This window comes from Callorhinus ursinus, unplaced genomic scaffold (genome assembly GCF_003265705.2).
Source record: "Callorhinus ursinus isolate GAN/ISIS: 27379988/994484 unplaced genomic scaffold, GSC_fseal_2.0 scaffold1, whole genome shotgun sequence".
Taxonomy (NCBI): domain Eukaryota; kingdom Metazoa; phylum Chordata; class Mammalia; order Carnivora; family Otariidae; genus Callorhinus; species Callorhinus ursinus.
In genome coordinates, this window is record NW_027397063.1 from 66,927,214 (window position 1) to 66,933,307 (window position 6,094).

General features: G+C 33.6%; 1 protein-coding gene across 1 annotated transcript in view; it reads right to left on the reverse strand.

The window, feature by feature from the left end:
* Positions 1 to 3,589: 3,589 nt before the first annotated feature.
* OSTN (osteocrin) overlaps positions 3,590 to 6,094 on the reverse strand; it is a 43,209-nt gene continuing 40,704 nt past the window's right edge. The window contains exon 5 of the mRNA XM_025876717.2: positions 3,590 to 3,759. The gene's annotated coding sequence lies outside the window, so the exon portion shown is untranslated. The remainder of the gene's footprint in view (positions 3,760 to 6,094) is intronic.

Here is a 6,094-nt window from a genome sequence, read left to right on the forward strand (position 1 = left end):
ATGGCCTTGTAGTGGTCAAGTTGACAGTGTTGTATCTAATTATTATCAATTAAAATATTTTAAAAAGCACTTTGGAAAATTAAAATAAATTATATTGTCTCAGTTTATAGAAGAAATATGCATCATTGTCCTTTCTCTTTCTTATGATTGTGCTGGCTACTATCTCTTTTCTGTTCATTTGGACAACTGTCACTGAAACTACTACAACCGAATGGATACATTACTCGAAAGCAGGAATGTATGGTTTATTGGACTATAGGAGAAAGTAGTACTAGGTGTCTCAGAGATAGATACTAAGAAAACTTTCTTACAAAACAATTTGCCTTTTGGTTTCTTAATTCTCATCTCTGCCTTCTCCACAGCATCATGAACTATTTGAGATTCAGCATGTCTATAAGAGATTACACTCATTGTGCTAAAAAATAAAGAAAACAAAACAAAAACTCATTGGCTTTCTCTTGATTCTTTTTTTTTCCTTTTTTCTTTTTCACATCTGTACATCAAAATGCTCTTGCTTACAACTGAACAAGCTTATTTAATCAACAAAAGGCTGGGAGTTGAACTTCAATTTTGTCTGTCACATGTACTGGCACAGAAACATTGTCAAAGTAACTTGAAAGAGTGTTAAGGACTAGAATAGAAGGTCAGATGAGCCTACACACAGTTCCTTACTTCACAATATGGGGGAAATGCAGCTTATCTATGTAATATTAATTTTGTGGTGCTCAAAGAGAAAACTTACTCATAAGAGAGTATGAATAATATTGTTTAAGTTAAAAAAACATAAAACAAACCAAGTTGAGTAATATGTCTATAGTGTTATTTATATACTTGTTAGGAGCCACTCAAATGTACGTAAGTATTAGTTGTTCAGTAATGCCTAATTATTCCCACATATTTACACTAGTTGTAAACACAAACATAATATTGTTATAAAAAAGATAACTCTTGTTCTCATCATCTCATGTTTATTAACTTTGGAATAGTTAAACACTATGCAGGCATTTTGAACCTTCAGGGCTAAGGTCATTCAAAAAAGCTTTTGCTACTTCTTTTTAGAAGAATCCATTAAATTGTCTTTTAATAATTTGCTTTAAGAAATTTAATTCCCTAAAGCTATCTGTAGATTAAAGGTAGAATTTGCTAGACTTTTTGTAGAGTGAGAAAATTTTAAAATGATGTAATCAGGAATGAACATCCCTCATGAAAAAATTGGTTATGTAATTGATCCCAGAACATGGAAATCCATATTTACTATTTGCTCTGTGAATCTTCACAAACGAATGAGATGACTCATCACGTTCTTAACAGAAATTATGTTTTAATTTCCTGCTGTGTTAAAAGAATGCCCTATCTCAAACTAGTGTACTGCTGACTTATTTTCTATTTTGTGTAAAGTAGTGGTAGAAATGAAAATATGAAATAAAATAGTTTTAAGTGGAGGAAACATTTTTCTCTTTTTGTTCATTGAAGTCGGGTATATATTATGAGATAAATGCATTATATATTAGAATAGAGTATAAATCCATATATTGTACCTTTGACTTTAATTAAACTGAATGCCATAAGCATAACTTTGCATTAAAAAATAAAGATGCTAGGAAATCAATTTGTTTAATTTGACTTTAACCTGTGCCATGAGAAAATTTTAGGCCAATGTAGCTTACAAATATCCAGATGGAGATAAAGGGAAGAAAGAACTTCCAAAGAATAGAACACATTCTTATAATTCAGCAGAAGATTGGGGAAAAGTGGCATGAGACGGTCTAACTTCTTAAAAAATTCCTTCAAATAGTGAGTCCTACAGGATATTTGCCTCTGTATCACTGCTAATTTTCTTATGCAAGTTTACGAGAAACAGAATTGGTTAGCTCTCTCAAAATTCATTTCTCTTTGCTATAGCAGAATTTCTCTTTGTTATAGCAAAATTTAGCCTGCTTTTGGAAATACTGTGTCTGAAGTTTGTTCTCTGGATACAAAAAGAACACTAGAAAAAAGATACACAGCTACTCACTACTGCTTGAAGATTGTAGCTCTTTCAAGCATAAAGAAACAGTGGCATTTATTCTGCCTATTGTATGCTTAAGGTTTAAGTTGTGAACAATGACAAATCAGTTGTACTTTTGCCTGGCATGGACTATCAAATGGCCTTGTAGTGGTCAAGTTGACAGTGTTGTATCTAATTAACAGAATCATTCATTTATTTTTTTTCCTAAACTTAAATTTGAAGATTTTCAGCAGTTGGAAAAATTTCCCCAAAACTAAGAATTTATATACAAAGCCATGTTCATTGAAACACGTTCATATACATGTTTCTTTGAGTTCATTTTATTCTTTGAATCATACATTTATTCATTTTTTTAGTTAAAAATTACAACTATCCATTTTTCTCCCCTTGTGATATGAATATACCTTCTCAAATACTCTTCCTTTTTTATGCTAAAATAAACATCTGTCCTACTGACCAAACTTTTTTCCTCCAATATATCAGGTCTGTTTGACAGTGATTAGCAGCGTTTAAAGAAGTGTTTTCCAGAGGCTTTATGAACTTTTGCTAACTTGTGCTAAATGTCTGGTTCAAGAAATAAGTTATCTTTGTGTTTTGAAAGCATACCCAATGCATAATGGGCTTATGTACCTAAGTTGCAGTAACATCACAGCTATTGTTGAGAATTGAACTTTCCAGAACATGACACTTTATGCTTTGGTAGATCAATTAAAAATAATTTGAATCATTTTAAAGACATTATTCTTAAACATATTATACTTTTCATTGCCTTATTAAATACAGTATATGAAACCAATCAAACAGTTTCTTGGGTGAGTCAGTAACATCAAGACGATGGGCTTACTGTACTGTGTTAAAAAGTACCGTGCTAAAATTATGTGTATTTAATGAGCCCCAGCCTGCTCTAGTGGTTTACTACTTAGTGATTCTTTGCCCTCCCCCATAATTTCATCTGTTACTCCTATGTGGTTGTTCTCATAATTAGCCGCTGCCTCTCTTAATTAACTACCAGTTGTAATTTAGAGAAAATAAAAATTATTAGGGGACATGAGACCTCCAAACTTGACAAATGAGTGATATCCTTTATTTCCTAGTTTTGTCAATATGCTCTGACCTACAAGTATTTTCTCAGTTCTTTGGAAGAATAAAATTAATGGGTTCATTACTGCTGTTTTTTTCCTTGCTTATAAATCTTTCTTCTTTTATTTCTGGAACTGGGGCTATGTTTTATTTGGTTGAACCTCACTGAAATGTGACTATGTTAAAAGAAGCCCAATTTCATAATTATTACCCAAGAGGCTCACAAAGGATATAAGAGAAGTCAAATATTTAAAAGAACATATACAGCATTGTCTTTCCTTGTTCCTCAATAATAAGCAAACATATTGTACCTAAGTTGTACAGAAAAAAAATCAATCTTCAGTTATTATTCATAAATGTAAATGATAAATGCTATAGAAAGCATTTCATTGTATAGTGTGTCTTGATTGTTTCTTAGAAAAGCAAGGTTTGGAGCTAGGTAACCATTCCTGGTAACTAAAATATATATTTAAAAAAAATCCATGCATTGAAATGGTCTGCATAATTTAATTGAAGTTATAACAGTACTATGATGTGATGGACTGAAGTTTAAACTGTGGAAAGGATTTGCAGAAGGTCAGTTCCTTAAATGTTTAATCATTAATGAATGTAAAGAACTTCACTGAAGCATCTTCCGTGTTTCTGTGACATTTCACCGGAGGAAGTCATGTCTGTAAAAAGGAAAGTTGAAATTGTTAAAGCTACTGAGAGCTCCATAGATAAGGGGAATACCATCAGCTTCAATTGAGAAGAGCTAAAACTCTACATCATGTTTCATTATAGCTTTTCTCCCCTGGGACATATTTTAATTGCAAAGACAATAATACAAAATGATAATTTCAGATCAAAACACAATAAAAAGGACATCTTCAATGTATAAGCCAGTGCTTATGCTCAAGCCACTGTTCCTTTCTTTGGGTACCTGCTGTATTCTACTTCTTTTCAGTTTTCAATCATGGTTCAAGGACATTGCCATGACATGCAAAAGAAATAAAGAAAATCTAACTATTACTTTCTGTTTATTGCTATGATAACACATTGATACTTATAGTATATTTTGCTCTACTTAAAGGGACCAACCATAATACTGCCATTTAAATATGATTTTTCTGCTCTTTGAGAGTTCTGTTAATATATTTGAGTGATAGTGCATCAATATTGGTCTAAAATAAAAAAATTGTCGGGGTGCCTGGGTGGCTCAGTCGTTGAGTGTCTCTGCCTTCGGCTGAGGTCATGATCCCAGGGTCCTGGGATCAAGCCCCGCATCAGGCTCCCTGCTCAGCGGGAAGCCTTCTTCTCCCTCTCCCACTCCCTCGGCTTGTGTTCCCTCTCTTGCTTCTCTCTCTCTCTCTCTCTCTCTGTCAAATAAATAAATAAAATCTTTAAAAAAAATTGTCAGTATAATAAGCAACATGTGCCTTACATTATTAAAAGTCTTAGTGCAGGGCGCCTGGGTGGCTCAGTTGGTTAAGTGACTGCCTTCGGCTCAGGTCATGATCCTGGAGTCTCGGGATCGAGTCCCGCATCGGGCTCCCTGCTCGGCGGGGAGTCTGCTTCTCCCTCTGACCCTCCCCACTCTCGTGCTCTCTGTCTCTCTCAAATAAATAAATAAAAATCTTAAAAAAAAAAGTCTTAGTGCATGTGGCAGCAAGGGGTAGCATAATTAGTAGTCCTATGTCTACCCAATTTCATCAGGAAGACATCCTGCCTTCAATGGCAGAGACCTAGAACTTTTTAATTCCATTTAGAGAAGCTGTGAAACCTTACACAAAATCTCTCTCTGAATTTGAGTTGCTTAGAGCTGACGCCTATAAAAAAACTCAAAATTGTGGTCTAATATGTTAGTGATTTGAGGTAGACATTGTTGCAAATACCAGGTTATCTTCCTTTTCAAAACACATACTGAGAAGAGGTTAACATTTGTTCTGGAAACTAGGTAACATACAGTGGCTATATCTAGATCTAAACTCAAACCACGCAAAACTTCCACAATTAGAACTAGTTTCACTTTTAGTGTGAAGACTTATAGTGAAACCCAGAAGGTGAAAACCCATGAATAAACCTTCTTTAAAAGAGTATACATTAACTCCCACAGAAGTGGAATAAAGATTTTCACAAAGTCTAACATATTGCCTCTGTTTGTTTTAGAAATGTGTAAAGCCGAGAAGTTGGCATCCAGCAATGACAACTTAACCTCCTGAAGACGTTATAGGTCATGAAGAGAATGCTGGCCTAGAAGTCCAGAGACCTGGGTTCTGGCTCTTGCTCTGAGTGTCTGTAAAATTTTGAGCAAATCAATTTCCTCTCACAGGCCCAATGTCCTCATTTGTAAAAAACAAAACAAAACAAAAGGGTTGGATTAAATGAGACTATGTTCTTGAATCATTCAGTGACTTAATCCAAAAACTAAGAAACAATATACCAGAAAATGATTTTGAAAAGTTAAATGGAAATTAGACATATATTTTTTATTTTTTTATTATTCCTAAACTATAAAACATAAAACTTCACAAGTTGAAGTAAAAAAGGATCTGAAAAATCTTGGTCATAGTGGCAGGAAATAATGAATAGAAATCTAATGGTTGACCGGAGCACCTGCAATGATTGACAAAAGGGAAAGAGAAAATACATGATGTTACGTTTTATTCTAAACCTATTCTTTTGTGATATTACTGTCTTGAAACTTTAATAATAAGGACAGTGGTTGTCATCATACTCACCAAAGCCTACTAAATCAAGGACATAATATATGAATTTGGATTTCACCCATAGTGATTCCGGAAACATTATATTAATTCAAATACCTTTCCATAGTTTAGTGGCTATCTGGAGTTTAGATGGTCTAAAACTTCATGTGAAAATTTATATGAAAATGAGTTTCCTGCATGATTTTTTTAAGTCATAACCTGTTTTGGTTTAATTCAGAAATACTAGAATGGGTGATAATCCAGGGAGTCCAAGGTAATAGAGTACATGTGGAAACAATCAAAGTTGATTATTTTAATC